This window comes from Odocoileus virginianus, chromosome 7 (assembly GCF_023699985.2).
Source record: "Odocoileus virginianus isolate 20LAN1187 ecotype Illinois chromosome 7, Ovbor_1.2, whole genome shotgun sequence".
Lineage (NCBI taxonomy): Eukaryota > Metazoa > Chordata > Mammalia > Artiodactyla > Cervidae > Odocoileus > Odocoileus virginianus.
Genome location: NC_069680.1, coordinates 84,773,744 through 84,791,197, shown reverse-complemented (window position 1 = coordinate 84,791,197; position 17,454 = coordinate 84,773,744).

The window sequence follows — 17,454 nt, the reverse complement described above, 5'->3', positions numbered from 1 at the left end:
TCATTAGTTTAGTAGCATATTGTTTAGTGTCCATGTGTTTGTGGTTTCCCATTTTTCTTACATAACTGATTTTTAGTTTTATATCATTATGGAATGAAAAAATTCTTGATGTAATTTCTATCCTCTTTAATTTTTTAGCTTAATTTTATGGTCTATTTGTGATCTCTCTTGGACAACATGATATGTGTACTTGACAAGAATGTGTATTCTGCTGGTTTTGTATAGAATGTCTTACAGATATCTGTTAAGTCAAACTGGTCTAATGTGTCATTTGAGACAACCACTATCTCTTTATTGATTTTTCTCTCTGGATGATCTGTTTGTTAATGAATTGGGATATTAAACTTCTCTACTATTATTGTATTATTGTTAATTTCTCCCTTTATGTCTGTTAATATTTGCTTTACATATTTAGATGCTCTATATTAGGTTCCTAAATGTCTATAAATGTTTTTCACTCTTCTTGTGTTGATCCTTTTATCTTTATATAATGTCTTTCTTTTCTTTTATTGTAGACTTATTTTCAAGTCTACTTTATCTGTTACGAGTATTGCGACCCAAAATTTCTTTTTATTTCCACTTGCATGCAACATCGTTTTCTACCCTCTCACTTTCAGTCTGTGTGTCTTTAGCTCTGAGGAGAGTGTCTTGTAGGTAGCACATAAATGAGTTTTGTTTTAATTGAAGCATTTAGTCCATTGACATTTAATGCCATCATTGATAGGGTGTATTTATTGACATTTTGTTATCTGTTTTCTGGTTGTTTTGTAGTTCTTCTCTGTTCTTGTTTTAGTCTCTTCCCTGGTGGCTTTCTAATGTTTTGTGTTGTGTTTTTGTTCCTTTCTCTCCAGATTTTGTATATCTGTTATAGGTTTTTGATTTGTGGTTACCATGTAGTTCATATGTGTTGACCTGTATCTACTTTTTAAACTGATTATCGTTTAGGTTCAACACATTCTAAAAGCTCCACATTTGTTACTCCCTTCCCCTATGTTTTGTGTTTTTTTTTATGTCATATTTTACATCTTCATGTCTGTCCCTTTGCTATTTATTATAGTTATGGTTGGTTTTATAACTTTTCCTTTTAACTTTTGTACAAGCTATATAAATAGTTATTCCATAGCCTTTACTATATATTTTTCTTTACTAGTGGGATTTTAACCTTCCTATGATTTCTGATTTCTTACAGTAGTCTTTTGTTTTTCACTTAAATATGACCCTTTAGCACTTCTGGTAAGGTTGGTTAGGTATTGATGAACTCCTTTTTGTGTTTATTATTTATTTGACTGTGTTGCGTCTTCGTTGCGGCATGCCTGATCTTTGTTGTCACCTGGGGCCTTTTGTCGTGGTGCACAGGCTGTCTAGCTGTGGCTTACAGGCTCAGTAGTTGCCGCACCTGGGCTTAGTTGCCCTGCGGCACATGGGAACTTAGTTCCCCAACCAGGGATTGAACTCATATTCCCTTCATTGCAAGGCAGATTCTAAACCACTGGACCACCAGGGAAGTCCCAAACTCCTTTAGTTTTTGGTTGTTTGAGTGATTATTTAATAGCTCCTTCAATTCTGAATGACAATGTTAGGTGGAATGTCCCAGGTTGCAGGTTTTTTTCTTTTCAGTACTTAAAATATATCATGCCGCTCCCTCTGGTCTACAGAATTTCTGCTGAAAAATCATCTGATAGCTTTATGAGGATCCCTTTGTATATAATTGTTTTTCTCTTCTTGCCTTTATAATTCTCTGTCTCTTTAACTTTGCCTTTTTCATTATGATATGTCTTGGTATGGTTCTCTTTGAGTTCCTCTTGTTTGGGATTCTCTGTACTTCTTGTACCTGGATGTCAGTTTCCTTTTTCAGGTTTGGGACTTTTTCTGTCACCATTTCATTTTCTATCTCCTTTTCCTCTCTTCTCCTTCTTGGACTCTAACAATGAAATGTTAGTACACTGATGTTATTTCAGGTGTCCCTTAAACTGTTCTTATTTTTTAAATTTATTTTTCTTTTTGCTATTCTGATTGGATGATTTTCATTATTTTATCTTTCAGATCACCATGTTTTTCTGTATCTCCTAACTTGTTGTTAATTTCCCCTAGTGGATTTTTTTCATTTCAGTTGTTGTATTCTTCAGCCTGACCAATGCTTTTTTAAAAAAATAAATTTATTTATTTACTTATGGCTGCACTGGGTCTTTATTGCCACACAGTCTTTTTTCAGTTGTGGCAGGTAGGGGCTACTTTCTAGTTGTGGTGTGCAAGCTTCTCACTGTGGTGGTCTCTTGTTGCAGAGCACAGGCTCTAGCGTGCAGGCTCCGTAGTGGTGGCACATGGGCTTAGTTGCCCTGTTGCATGTGGAATCTTCCTGGACCAGGGATTGAACCGGTGTCCCCTGCTTTGGTAGGCTGATTCTCCATCACTGGACCACCAGGACAGTCCTGACCCATTCTCTTATATTTTCTAGTTCTTGGTTAAAATTCTCACTATGTTCATCTGTTCTTTTCCTCAGTTCAGTAACATTCTTGATTACTTTTACTTTGAACTCTTCATCAGATAAATTATTTATCTCTGCTTCATTAGGGTTTTTCCAGGTTTTTTTCTTTATTCTTTTCTTTGAAACATATTTCTCTGTCTTCTCATTCTGTTTAACTTTCTCTGTCTTTATGAAAATAGGTGAAACAGTCACCTTTCTGGTCTTGAAGGTATGTCCTTGCATGTGAGTGGGCCCATGCAGTCTGCATGTACCTAGCGCTTTTGGTGGAAGAGCTGGATTGGAAGTGAGCAGGAATGCATATTTCTGTATGGTATGCTGGCAGCCTTTGACATGTGGGAGATAGGACTGGGGCTGGAGGGGCTAGGCAGTGCTTCCGCTGTGCTCAGTGGTCAATGCAGCCCTATCAGATGTGAGGTCAGGAACAGGAACCCTGAGAGAACTAGGTTTTTCCTGGATGTGGTCTCCACTTTGATCGGGGATGCGCTGAGGCCTGAGGGCCTGGGGCTGAACTTCTGTGCTGGTTTCGCTTTTTCCCTAGTGTGCGAGCCTTGGCTGAAGGTTAGTGGGGAGCAATGCCAGAGCAAGAGGGGCTGAGCAGGAGCCTGGGTGAGCTGTGGGCTGCACTGGAGTGGCCTGGCAGGCCAGCCGGAGCCCCAAGCAGTTTCCAGTCTGTTGCCTCCGCGCTGTGTGTGCTCAGGAGGCTCAGGTTTCTCTGGTGAGCCCCGCTGGCTTTCAAACCAGCTACGGGTGCTTGTCCTCCTCGGGTCAGGCCTCAGGTCTGCTGTGAAAGTTGTTCAGTTGTGTACTATGCAGTCCATGGAATTCTCCAGGCCAGAATACTGTAGTGGGTAGCTTTTCCCTTCTCCAGGGGATCTTCCCAACCCAGGGATCGAACCCAGGGATCGAACCCAGGGCTCCCGCATTGCGCGTGGATTCTTTACCAGATGAGCTATCAGGGAAGATGCAGATGTGCCTCAAACCTTTTGCTCCCCAGTGAGAATCCCTGAGCTTGCAATATCCTCCTCTTCTGTGTTTCCCACCAGGGATGTGGATTTCCTCCGTTCCTACCAGACTCTGTGTGGCTCTTTCTTTATAGACTTGATTGTACAGGAGCTGTTCTGCTAGTCCCCAGATCAATTTCAGTGAGGATCAGTCTATATGTAATTGTAGTTTTGATGTTTTCATGAGGGGAGCTGAGGTCAGTGTCCTTTTACTCTGCCATCTTAATCTCTGCATTTTACTGTTTCTTTCTTTCTTTTCAATATTTTCAAACTTTTTTTTTTCAAAGTTTCTCTTTTTATTTAAAAAATAACATAGGTTTTATTCTATAATTTATTTTTAAGAAACCATTTTATTGAGGTATTATTCATAAAAAGCTGTATATGTTTCATATACACAAAAGATGAGCTTGAATATAAGTATACATCTGTGAAAACATCTACCACAGACTATGCTGTAAAAAAATCCATCTCCTAAAATTTCCTCCTTCCCTAATTATTTATTACTTTTATATTTTGTGATAGGAATACTTAAGAGCTACCCTCTTGGCAAATTTTTAAATACACAATACAATATTGTTAACTATAGGAAAGGGCAACCCACTCCGGCATGCTTGCCTAGAAAATTCCGTGGACAGAGGAGCCTGGCGGGGAGCAGTCCATGGGGTTGCAAAGAGTCAGACAAGATTGAGCATGCGCATGCACATGATAGTTGCTTTACAAATTGTGTTTGTTTCTACTGCACAGCAAGGTAAACCATATATATATATATACATATATATATACATATATATATGTATATGTATATATGCCCTCTTTTCTGCATTTCCTTCCCATTGAGGTCACCACAGAACCCTGAATGGAGTTTCCTGTGTCATTAGTTGTCTATTTTACACATGTTATCAATAGTATATATATGTCAATCCCAATCTCCCAATTCACCCCATCCTCCCTTTTCCTCCTTGGTGTCCATTAGTTTGTTCTCTATGTCTTGTTTCTGATTAGGTCTTTATTTGAATTCCTTCTTCTGTGGCATTTTATAGTCTTTCATTTTTTAGATCTTGTGCTTTTTTTCTTCAATTACTTTGCTAAATTTGACCAATTCTTATTTGCACTTCTTCCTGTTGTGTTTTTTTTTTTGTTTGGTTTGTTTATTTGTGAAGGATAAGGAGTCCATATTTCTTAACAGTGTTTTAATTTATGATTCTAAGTTGTTTTTCTAAAATTATCTTTAAAGACTTTTGAGAATATATAATTCATAGAGTTTCGTGTCACAGTATACTACTTTCTGGTTGATTTTGGGGAGAGAGTTTTCATCAACTAAAAGAGTGATTCTTGGTTTGCTTGTTTTGTTTTATGTACAGTATGGAGTTGATTTAACTTTTTGCTCTTCCTTTTAACACGTAGTGTGAACACCCAGCTCAGTCAGGATATGGACACACAGTTCTTTTAAATAAATGAGTTTATGGTAGTGTAGGAGGGTGGAAGTGTTGGTGTGCCCTAATTTTCAAAACCCTTAGCTTTGTTTATTCCCCTCACCGTGGTGTCTCCAAGGTGCCCCACACCTTCTCTGTTCACAGATACCCTCACTGAAGGCAGCTGCTTTCAGCCCTGTCACCTTCAAACATCTTTCAAGTACCCACAACTATTGATGATCACCTTCCAGACCTGAGTTCTGACATTCAGTATAGAATGATTTCTCCCTGGGGTGATTTTGTTCAATGCTTTGTTTAAGTCCTCTCCTCCCCTCTTTTCTTTTGAATGGAGCTGTTTAAGCCACCACCCCCTTACTCTTATCCCCCAGAGGCTTGAAGGAGCAGGAGTTCTATTGAAATAAGAGCTCTTGATTAAGGTGAAAGAGAGAATGAAAAAGCTGGCTTAAAACTCAAAATTCCAAAAACTAAGATCATGGCCTCCGGTCCCATCAGTTCATGGCCAATAGATAGGAAAACAATGGAAACAGTGACAGACTATTTTCTTGGGCTCCAAAATCACTGTGGATGGAGACTGCAGCTGTGAAATTAAGATGCTTGCTCCTTGGAAGAAAAGCTGAGACAAACCTAGAAAGTACACTAAAAAGTAGAGACATTACTTTGACAACAGATGTCTGTCTAGTCAAAGCTGTGGTTTTTCCAGTAGTCATGTATGGATGTGAGAGTTGGAAAAAGAGAAGGCTGAGCAGCAAAGAATTGATGCTTTTGAACCGTGGTATTGGAGAAGACTCTTGAGGGTCCCTTGGATCACAAGGAGATCAAACCAGTCAATCTTAAAGGAAATCAATCCTGAATATTCATTGGAAGGACTGATGCTGAAGCTGAAGCTCCAATACTTTGGCCACCCGATGCGAAGAGCTGACTCGTTAGAAAAGACCCTGATGCTGGGAAAGATTGAAGGCAGGAGAATGGGGCGTCAGAGGATGCGATGGTTAGATGGCATCACTGACTCAATGGACATGAGTTTGAGCAAGTTCAGGAAGATGGTGAAGGGCAGGGAAGCCTGGTGTGCTGCAATCCGTGGGGTTGCAAAGAGTCAGACACGACTGAGCTATTGAACAACAGTAACTTACAGTTAATTAGAAGTGTGAGTTATTCTGTCTCCTACTAATTCTGAAGGCTGTTAATATATGGTTTTATTTGCATTTTGTTGATTTTATGGCGAAAGTTGCATGGATAGATTCTGATCTGAGCATCTGACGTTATGTTCTACACCTGGATGCTCTATTTGGAATTGTGTCTCTAGTACCAACATATGGTGATTTGTGAGCATATGGGCCAGAGAAGCTTTGAGCAGGAATCACCACTGTAGTATGTATCAGAGATCAGCAAATCTTTTCTGTAAAGTCCCAGTTATTAAATATTTTTAATAATTAACTGTTGGCCAGCAACTGGTTGTAGCACAGAACAGCAAAAGACAAGCAACTAACTAAATAAATATGGTTGTGTTTCTATAAAGTTTATCACAAAAATGGATAGTAGGTCAAGTCTTACCCTCAGGCCATGGTTTGCCAACCCCTGGCATACAGCAACCCATAGGAAATGGCTTCAAAGCAGAGAAATTACAAATGTTATGATGGATGGTTCTGTAGAAAACTCAGACTCTATTGTTCAGTTGCTCAGTCGTGTCCGACTCTTTGTGACCCCATGGACTGCAGCATAAGATAATTTAATTTCTCTGGAGTTTCTCATTAAATAAAAAAATATTAGCTTGTATTCTCCAAAAAATAAATTTATCTTAAAATTTTACAATGTTAACAACTGTGACCATAGAAAATATTCAATGATGGGAAGATGTTTATAATATATTGTAATATAATAACACATTTCAACATTCAGTTAATGCTTGTTGAATGAGTAATTCTTAAAACCTGACTACAAAACCATTCTGCAACGGGATCTTCAAGAGACTGAAAAGATGTTTACAAAAATGTTAACAGTGACTACTTTTAAATGATATGACATGTACAGCTTTTTTCCTTCTTTAATCTTTTCTTATTCTGCAGTGATTCTATGATAAATGTGTAAAACATTTATTAAATACATTTGTTTTGATCTAAAAGAACGAAGCAATATTATAATCATCTATTTGTAATAGAATGCTGCTGCTGCTAAGTCACTTCAGTAGTGTCTGACTCTGTGCGACCCCATAGACGGCAGCCCACCAGGCTCCCCTGTCCCTGGGATTTTCCAGGCAAGAACACTGGAGTGGGTTGCCATTTCCTTCTCCAATGCATGAAAGTGAAAAATGAAAGTGAAATCGCTCAGTCGTGTCCGACTTAGTGACCTCATGGACTGCAGCCTACCAGGCTCCTCCGTCCATGGGATTTTCCAGGCAAGAGTACTGGAGTGGGGTGCCATTGCCTTCTCCATTGTAATAGAACAATAGTGTTCAAATAATGAAAGGATTAGAAGACTTAAAAACAAAAGATGTTTTAGTAGATGATCACAGAAGAGAACTGGCAAGATTTAGTCATTTCAGTTCAGTCACTCAGTCATGCCTGAGTCTTTCCGACCCCACGGACTGCAGCACACCAGGCTTCCCTGTCCATCACCAACTCCTGGAGCTTACTCAAACTCATGTCCATCGAGTCAGTGATGTCATCCAACCATCTCATCCTCTGTCATCCCCTTCTCCTCCTGCCTTCAATCTTTCCCAGCATCAGGGTCTTTTCCAATGAGTCAGCTTTTCCCATCAGGTGACCAAAGTATTGGAGTTTCAGCTTCAGCATCAGTCCTTCCAATGAACACCCAGGACTGATCTCCTTTAGGAAGAACTGGTTGGATCTCCTTGCAGTCCAAGGGACTCTCAAGAGTCTTCTCCAAAACCACAGTTAAATAGCATCAATTCTTCGGTGCTCAGCTTTATTTATAGTCCAACTCTCACATCCATACATGGCTACTGGAAAAACCATAGCTTTGACTAGATGGTCTACTGGGAGGAGAATGGATTTTGGAGAAAGAACTGAATTCAAATTCAAACTCCCTTAATATTTATGCAAAATTTGAAAATGAGACACCTTCCTGAGTCTCAGTTTGCCCATCTATAAAGAGGAAATAATATTACTGCCTCAATCTTGTGGTAAGAATTAAGAGGCGATTTGCAGAATTAATTCAAAGTGCTCTGTAGCACTCTCCACTGGCTTTCCAAATCAATTTCCTAGTGAAAGAAAGTGAAAGTGTCAGTCACTCAGTCTTGTCCAACTCTTTGTGACCCTGTGGACTGTAGCCTGCCAGGCTCCTGTGCCCATGGGATTCTCCAGTCAACAACACTGGCGTAGGTAGCCATTCCCTTCTCCAGGAGATCTTCTCGACCCAGGGATCAAACCCAGTCTCCGACATTTCAGGTAGATTCTTTACCATCTGAGCCACCAGCCCCAATTCCTTAGAGTCACCTTCAAAAATTTGTTTTGATTTGGGTTTTGATCCATTTTGTCTTTTCCTCTATAATCATGTGAATGATTTATATATAATCTCTACATCTTTTAATGCTGTGAATACTTATGTATAATCTCTGAGCCATACATCAAAAGAATACCAAGTGAAATCCAGCTTCCTTTTGGAAACTGCTACCCATGTACTTGCTACAGTCACCATTAGGTGTAGGTGATAGAAGGATATAGTTTTGCATATCTGAATTTTTTCACAGAATTGATATTACATGCTTACATATCGATCTGCAAATTGCTCTTTCATTAGATCATTTCTTTTCTCTCTTGCTGTTAGAACTATTGGGACTGTGCAAAATGTCCATCGCAATTTGTTTTCTGTTGATCAAATTTTGCTTCTGCATGTCAATTTCAAAAACTCTAAGAAGGCAATCTCAAAAACTTTTGCAAGCAGTGGCCTCCAAAAATATTCCTCAACTCTTGACTCCCATTTGAGTCAATTGTTATTATATAAAGGGAGTTTTTGTTATAGTAATGCCAGTGTTAAAGTAAATATTATTAGTATTATATCCTAGGAGTCACTGGCAGGGATGTGGAAAGGATTAAGAAAATGATTAATAGCTTTGGATGCTCTCTTTATTCAGGTTTCCAACAAAGAGCCTTCCTTTGCAGTAGCTGGAGCTTTGGATCATTCCTTTGATATTTTTTGCAGATATCCATAGTCTGAAAAGGCCTCAATGAAAATAAGATTGTCTTCTGTGCACAATGAATTACACTCAGACTTCAAAATGAAGATGCGAAAAGAAGGAAGAGGAAGATTGATGCCAATCACCTGAATATAAGAAACAAGTGAAGATGACGAGAGATTCATTGCTACAGAGAAGTCTTCTTTTTTTCCTTTGGCTGCACTGGGTCTTCACTGTGGTGTGCAGGCTGTTTGCTGCAGCTCCCTGGTGCTGCTCTCTAGGTGAACTTGCTGAATTCTCTAGTTGAAGCACATGGGCTTAGTTGCCCCACAGCATGTGGGATCTTAATTTCCTGACCAGGGTCAAACCTCCATCTCCTGAATTAGAAGGCAAATTCTTAACCACTGGACCACCAGCGAAGTCCCAAGACTTACTTTTTGAATTAAGTGTTTAAAATAAAATTTCTGAACTGGACTTACCTGGTTGTCTAGTGGTTAAGACCCTGTGCTTCCAATTTGGGGGCACAGGTTTGGTCCCTGGTATAGTGTGGCCTAAGTAAATAAATAAATAAAATGTATATTGAGAAACTTAAAAAAAAAACCCGAATTTCCTTTGCTACTTATGTTGCATGCACTTTATTAACTGGATTTTAAAATTATTTTCAAAATAATCAAAATACTTCAGAACTCTTCAGTGATGTTTATGTCATTGAGATCTGTGTGACATTTCCTGTATTCCCTGATAAGTTTTATAAATGCTATATTTCAGAGGGAAGTAGAAATAGAGACCTCCTCAAGTGGATCTCAAACTACCAAAGAATGCTCAAACTACCACACAATTGCACTCATCTCACATGCTAGCAAAGTAATGCTCAAAATTCTCCAAGTCAGGCTTCAACAATACATGAATCCTGAACTACCAGATGTTCAAGCTGGATTTAGAAAAGGCAGATGAACCAGAGAGCAAATTGCCAACATTTGCTGGATCATTGAAAAAGCAAGAGAGTTCCAGAAAAACATCTATTTCTGCTTTATTGACTATGCCAAAGCCTTCGACTGTGTGGATCACAATAAACTGTGGAAAATTCTGAAAGAGACCTGAAAGAGAGCACTTGACCTGCCTCTTGAAAAACCTGTATGCAGGTCAGGAAGCAACAGTTAAAACTGGACTTGGAACAAGAGACTGGTTCCAAATAGGAAAAGGAGTATGTCAAGGTTGTATATTGTCACCCTGCTTATTTAACTTATATGCAGAGTACATAATGAGAAACGCTGGGCTGGAAGAAGTACAAGCTGGAATCAAGATTTCCAGGAGAAATATCAATAACCTCAGATACTCAGATGACACCACCCTTATGGCAGAGAGTGAAGAGGAACTAAAGAGTCTCTTGATGAAAGTGAAAGAGGAGAGTGAAAAAGCTGGCTTAAAGCTCAACATTCAGGAAACTAAGATCACAGCATCTGGTCCCATCACTTCATGGCAAATAGATGGGGAAACAGTGGAAACAGTGACAGACTTTATTTTCTTGGGCTCCAAAATCACTGCAGATGCTGACTGAAGCCATGAAATTAAAAGATGCTTGCTCCTTGGAAGGAAAGTTATGACCAACCTAGACAGCATATTAAAAAGCAGAGACATTACTTTGCCAACAAAGGTCCATCTCATCAAGACTATGGTTTTTCCAGTAGTCATATATGGATATGAGAGTTGGACTATAAAGAAAGCTGAGCACCAAAGAATTGATGGTTTTGAACTGTGGTGTTGGAGAAGACTCTTGAGAGTCCCTTGGACTGCAAGGAGATCCAACCAGTCCATCCTAAGGGAAATCAGTCCTGAATATTCATTGGAAAGACTGATGTTGAAGCTGAAACTCCAATACTTTGGCCACCTGATGGGAAGAGCTGACTCATTGGAAAAGCCCCTGATGCTGGGAAAGATTGAAGGAGGGAGGAGAAGGGGACAACAGAGGATGAGATGGTTGGATGATTCAACAGGCATGAGTTTGAGTAAACTCTGGGATTTGGTGATGGACAGGGAGGCCTGGCGTGCTGCAGTCCATGGGGTTGCAAAGAGCCGGACATGACTGAGTGAGTGAACTGAACCAAAAAAGTGGGTCTTGACTAATCCATGAGTAACGGTGTAACGATGAAATGACTTTGTTTTAGAAATATCTTATAAAGGTAATAATCTATTTAAAATTTAAATGATCTATAAAGATGATGTCATGTTGTATTGAGTGAATCCGATACTAGAAGAGAAAGATCAGCTTCATCAAAATTGACCTGCTAAACCTTCTAACTGGGGCTGTACAAATGGCTCAGTGATAACAAATCTGCCTGCAATGCAGGAGACACAGGAGAGTGGGGTTTGATCCCTGGGTTGGGAAGACCTCCTGGAGGAGGAAATGGCAACCTGCTCCAGTATATTTCTCTGAACAATCCCATGGACAGGGGAGCCTGGCAGGCTACAGTCCATGGGGTTGCAAAGAGTGGCACACAATGACTAAGCAGTACAGCAGTAAAGATTCTAATTATGTTTAACTTACATGAAGAAGCAACATCATTTTATTGTTTAGGAGGCCATATCAACATCCTAATGCTATAAGCCTCAGAAATTCTGAAGCAGAACATAAACCAATTACTTATAATTTAATTTTACTCCTTAAGTGTAACTAGATCTGGAATCAGTAGTGTGGGTAGTCATTGTTTTGATAAACATATTTACAAATATTTTACAATGATTTTTATAATCCCACTTATGTGGGTCCACTTGCTAATATAAGGTTTGAATGTATATGAACTGTTTTTTAAACTGCTTTATTTTTTCTTTCATTTATTCAGTAGGTATTTTTGTGTGTGCCTAGCAAATGTGAGATGCTGTTGTTCTAGTCACAAGGGATACAATAGTGAATAAAACAGAAAAATGATCCTCAAATGTATGTGACTCATGGTGAGAAAGACAATGAAAGAGATAAATATAACTATGGCATGTTACAATCTGATAATGCTAAACAAAAATAAAACAAAAATTCAGGAAGATTGAATTGTTGAATAGAATGGTCAGGGAAGTCGTCGCTGTGAAGGTGACTTGTGAGCAGAGGTGGAGAGGAGTGAGGCGCTTACACACAGATATTTGACGAGGAGCACCCCAGGTAGAGGAAAGAGCAGGTGGAGTCGTGCCCGATGTTCCGAAGGGGGCCAGTGTAGCTGGGCAGAGAAAACGAGATCAACTAACAGGAGATCAGCTCATATATGTCAGTGACAGGCAGCCAGAGTATGTAGGGCTTGGTGGCTGTTATAAGGAAGTCTGGCTTTTATTCTGAATGCAGTGAGAAATCCTAGAGCGTTTACAACAGCGGAGTAATAAGGTCTGACTTACATTTTAGCAGGAAAAGACTGTAGGAGGCAAGGGCAGACATGGGGAAAACACCTGGGAGGCTATCGCAATCATCTGGGCTAGGGAGAATGTGAGATTGTAAGAAGTGTCCCAGTTGTTTTCTAGGTGGAACTGACAGGATTTACTGACAGATCAGCCATGAGGTGAGAGAGAGAGAGCGAGCGCACACTGAGTTCATCTCAAATGACATCAGCATTTTTTTTTTAAACATGAGCAGCTAGTAGAATGGAGCTGAGATAAGGAGGACTGTTGGAGATGCTGTTCCCAGAGGGCGGCTATCAAGAGATCTACTTTAGACTTGTAAGGTTTGACATATGCATTACTACTCTAAACGGTGATGTCAAGCAGACGGTTGGACATACACAGCTGAAAATAGATAAACAAAAAAAAATTTTTTTTAATGGGAAAAAAAAGAAGAGGATCAAGGACTGTGGTAGAACTGGGGGAGAGGTCCAGGCTGGAGATATAAATTAGGAGTCACCTGCATATAGATGGCATATAAAGCCATGAGACTTGACAAAAATCACCAAGTGAGTGGGTATAAAAAAGAAAGAGAAGAGGGGTTTCCCTGGTGGCTTGCTGCTGCTAAGTCACTTCAGTCGTGTCCGACTCTGTGCGACCCCATAGACGGCAGCTCACCAGGCTCCCCTGTCCCTGGGATTCTCCAGGCAAGAACACTGGAGTGGGTTGCCATGTCCTTCTCCAACACATGGAAGTGAAAAGTGAAAGTGAGGTCGCTCAGTCGTGTCCGACTCTTAGTGACCCCCATGGGCGGCAGCCTAGCAGGCTCCTCCGTCCATGGGATTTTCCAGGCAAGAGTACTGGAGCGGGGTGCCATCGCCTTATCCATCCCTGGTGGCTTAGTGGTAAAGAATTTGCCTGCCAGTACAGGAGACTCGGCTTCAAATCCATGATCTAGAAAGATCCTACATGTCATGGAGCAACTATGCCCATGCACCACAACTATTAACCCTGTGTGCCCGGGAGCTGCATCTACTGAGCCCGCACACCACAGCACCCGGAGCCCGCACGCCCTAGAGCCTGTGCTCCGCAAGGGAAACCACCACTCTGAGAAGCCCATGCACCGCGACTAGAGAGCAGCCCCCACTTGCCACAGCCAGAGAAAAGCCCATGCAGCAATGAAGAGCCAGCACAGCTGAAAATAAATAAAATTATTTTTCTAAAAAGAAGACGACTAAGGACTGTGGTTAGGAGAACCCGTACATTCACAGGCTAAGAAATGAGGAGGACTGAAAAAAAGACTGAGGAAAAGTGGGCAGGAGATTGGGGAAAGGACCAGGAGAAAGCAGTGCCCTGCAAGCTGAGTAATTCAAGTGATTCAAGGAGGAGAAGATGACCACCCATGACAAATGTAGCTGATAGGGCAGTAAGATAAAGACTGGAGGGTGTCCGGGGGCTTTGAAAAGGTGGAGCTTATTCTGTGACCGAAGGAGAGCAGTTTAGGGGTGGGCAGGATGCATACCTGATTGTCGTAAGTTCAAGGGAGAGTAGGAGAGAACTGGAAATGAGAAGCAAAGAATTGTCACTCTGAAGTGAAAAGAAATAGGGCAGGAATCGAAGGCAGTGGTGGAAGCCGGCAAGGGATTTTCTGAAAGATGAGAGCAAAAACATGTTTGCCAATAGGAATGATCTATGGAATCTTCATACAAAGGATGACTAACAGTGACCTCAGAATGTTAGGATGACAGTGAATTAAATTGAAAGTGATATCTTGAGGGCAGCCACAATTTGTACTACAGAGCGGCTGCGGATGTGGTTGTTGGTGATTAAGATTTTGTTACAATTAGTCATGGTCCATTTGTTAAAGAGCCTTGGCATACAATGTAATGCTTATTTTCAGTTATTGCTTTTATAACTGCATGTAAGATGTTTACTTCCTTGGAGATTCAGATGGTAAAGAATCTGCCTGCAATGTGGGAGACCAGGGTTTGATCCCTGGGTCGGGAAGATCCCCTAAAGAAGGGAATGGCAACCCACTCCAGTATTCTTGCCTGGAGAATTCCATGAACGGAGGAGCCTGGCGGGTTTTAGTCCATGGGGTCACAAAGAGTGGGACACAACTGAGTGACTAACACTTTCCCATAAGATGTTCACACTTCATCCCCATGGGAGGTGACCTATATTGCTATAGTGCATGCCGTATACATACAGATACAGTGTGTGTGTGGGCTTCCCTGGTAGTTCAGCAGTAAAGACTCTCCCAGCAGTGCAGGAGACCAGGGTTCAATCCCTGGGTCAGGAAGATTCCCTCGAGGAGGGTATGGCAATCCACTCTAGTACTCTTGCCTAGAGAATGCCAAGGACAGCGGAGCCTGGCGGGCTGCAGTTCATAGGGTCGCAAAGAGTCGGACACGGCTGAAGAGATGAAGCAGCAGCAGTGTAGTGTGTGTGTATATATGCATCTATAAGTGTGCGTGTAGCGATGTGCAGTGTTATACAGCTGCCTGTCTGCACACACATTGTATATGTGTATGTAATATATATGCATCTATAAGTGTTGTGCGTGTAGCGATGTGCAGTGTTATACAGCTGCCTGTCTGCACACACATTGTATATGTGTATGTAATATATATACATCTATAAGTGTTGTGCGTGTAGTGATGTGCAGTGTTATACAGCTGCCCGTCTGCACACACATTGTATATGTGTATGTAATATATATACACCTATAAGTGTTGTGTGTGTAGCGATGTGCAGTGTTATACAGCTGCCTGTCTGCACACACATTGTATATGTGTGTGTAATATATATACATCTATAAGTGTTGTGTGTGTAGCGATGTGCAGTGTTATACAGCTGCCTGTCTGCACACACATTGTATATGTGTGTGTAATATATATACATCTATAAGTGTTGTGTGTGTAGTGATGTGCAGTGTTATACAGCTGCCTGTCTGCACACACATTGTATATGTGTATGTAATATATATACATCTATAAGTGTTGTGCATGTAGCAATATAGAGTGTTATACAGCTGCCTGTCTGCACACACATTTTATATGTACATGTAATATATATATAATGGGATATATGCATCCCATTACAGCAGTGTATAATGACTTCAATTACAGCATGTGTATATGCATTATGGGATTCCCATAGACATTTCTGTGTACACACACAAACACAGACACTATATATTGTTATGTATATTGCTACAGTGCTATATATTGCTACAGTGAGTGCTATATATTATGTATTGCTATATGTATGATGTAAATCAATGAAAACAAACTACTCTATATAAAATGGATAAAAAGCAAGGTTCTACTGTATAGCACAGGGAAATATATTTAATATCCTGTAATAAACCATACTGGAAAACAATATGAAAGAGAATATATCTATATCTATCTGAATCACTTTGCCATTTACCAGAAAGTAGCACAACATTGTAAATCAATTATATTTCAATTGAAAAGAACAACTCAAATAAAAAATGGAGACAAACTTTAATAGCCACATCTCCAAAGAAGATATACACAGTACATGAAAAGATGTTCAACATCATTATACATTCAGTTCAGTTCAGTTCAGTTCAGTTGCTCAGTCATGTCTGACTCTTTGTGACCCCATGAATCGCAGTACACCAGGCTTCCCTGTCCATCACCAACTCCTGGAGTTTATCCAAACTCATGTCCATCAAGTCGGTGATGCCATCCAGCCATCTCATCCTCTGTCATCCCCTTCTCCTCCTGCCCCCAATCCCTCCCAGCATCAGAGTCTTTTCCAATGAGTCAGTTCTTTGCATTAGATAGCCAAAGTATTGGAGTTTCAGCTTCAGCATCAGTCCTTCCAATGAACACTCAGGAATGATCTCCTTTAGGATGGACTGGTTGGATCTCCTTGCAGTCCAAGGGACTCTCAAGTCTTCTCCAACACCACAGTTCAAAAGCATTAATTCTTCGGCACTCAGCTTTCTTCATAGTCCAACTCCCACATCCATACCATTATACGTTAGTGAAATGTAAAAAGACAAACAATCAAAAACTAGGCAAAAAATTTGAATAATTTCTCCAAAGAAGATATACACATAGTCAAAAAGCATTTGAAAAGTTTCCCAAAATCATTAGTTATTAAAGAAATGTAAACTGAAAAGTACCACTTCACACCCACTAGTATGGCTTTAATAAAAACAAAAAAGGAAACTATTGGTGAGATTGTGGCTAAATAAGACCACTCATACATTGCTGATGGGAATGCAATATGGCACAGCCACTGTGGAAAATAGATTTGAGTTTCCTCAAAAAAGTTAAACACATAATTACCACATGATTCAGCAATACTACCTCTAGGTATATTTGCAAAAGAATCGAAAAGGGCTATGTAAACGAATTTGTATACCAAAATGTTCATATTAACATCATTCCAAATAGCAAAAATATGTCCAACGGATGAATAAACAAAATGTAATTTATACATAGAGTGGAGAATTATACAGCCATAAAAAGCAATGAAATACTGACACATGCTATAACATAGATGATCCTTGAAAACATTATGCTAAGTGAAATAAGCCAGACACAAAAGGGCAACTATTGTATGACTCCTCTTACATTAAATATCTAGAATAGGTCAGAGAGACAAGTAGATTAAATGTTCCCAGGCTCTCAGGTAAGGGGAAAAGGATAGGGTTTGTTTAATGGGTACAATTTTCTGTTTGCAGTGATGAAAAATTCTGGAAATTGTTGTGATGGTTGCACAATACTGTGAATGTAATTAATGCCACTGTATTGTATATTTCAGTTCAGTTCAATCACTCAGTTGTGTCCAACTCTTTGCAATCCCATGGACTGCAGCACACCAGGCTTCTCTGTCGTTCACCAACTTCTGGAGCTTGCTCAAACTCATGTCCATCAAGTTGGTGATGCCATCCAGCCATCTCATCCTCTGTTGTCCCCTTCTCCTCATGTCTTCAATCTTTCCCAGCATCAGGGTCTTTTCCAGTGAGTCAGTTCTTCACATCAGGTGACTTTCACATCAAAG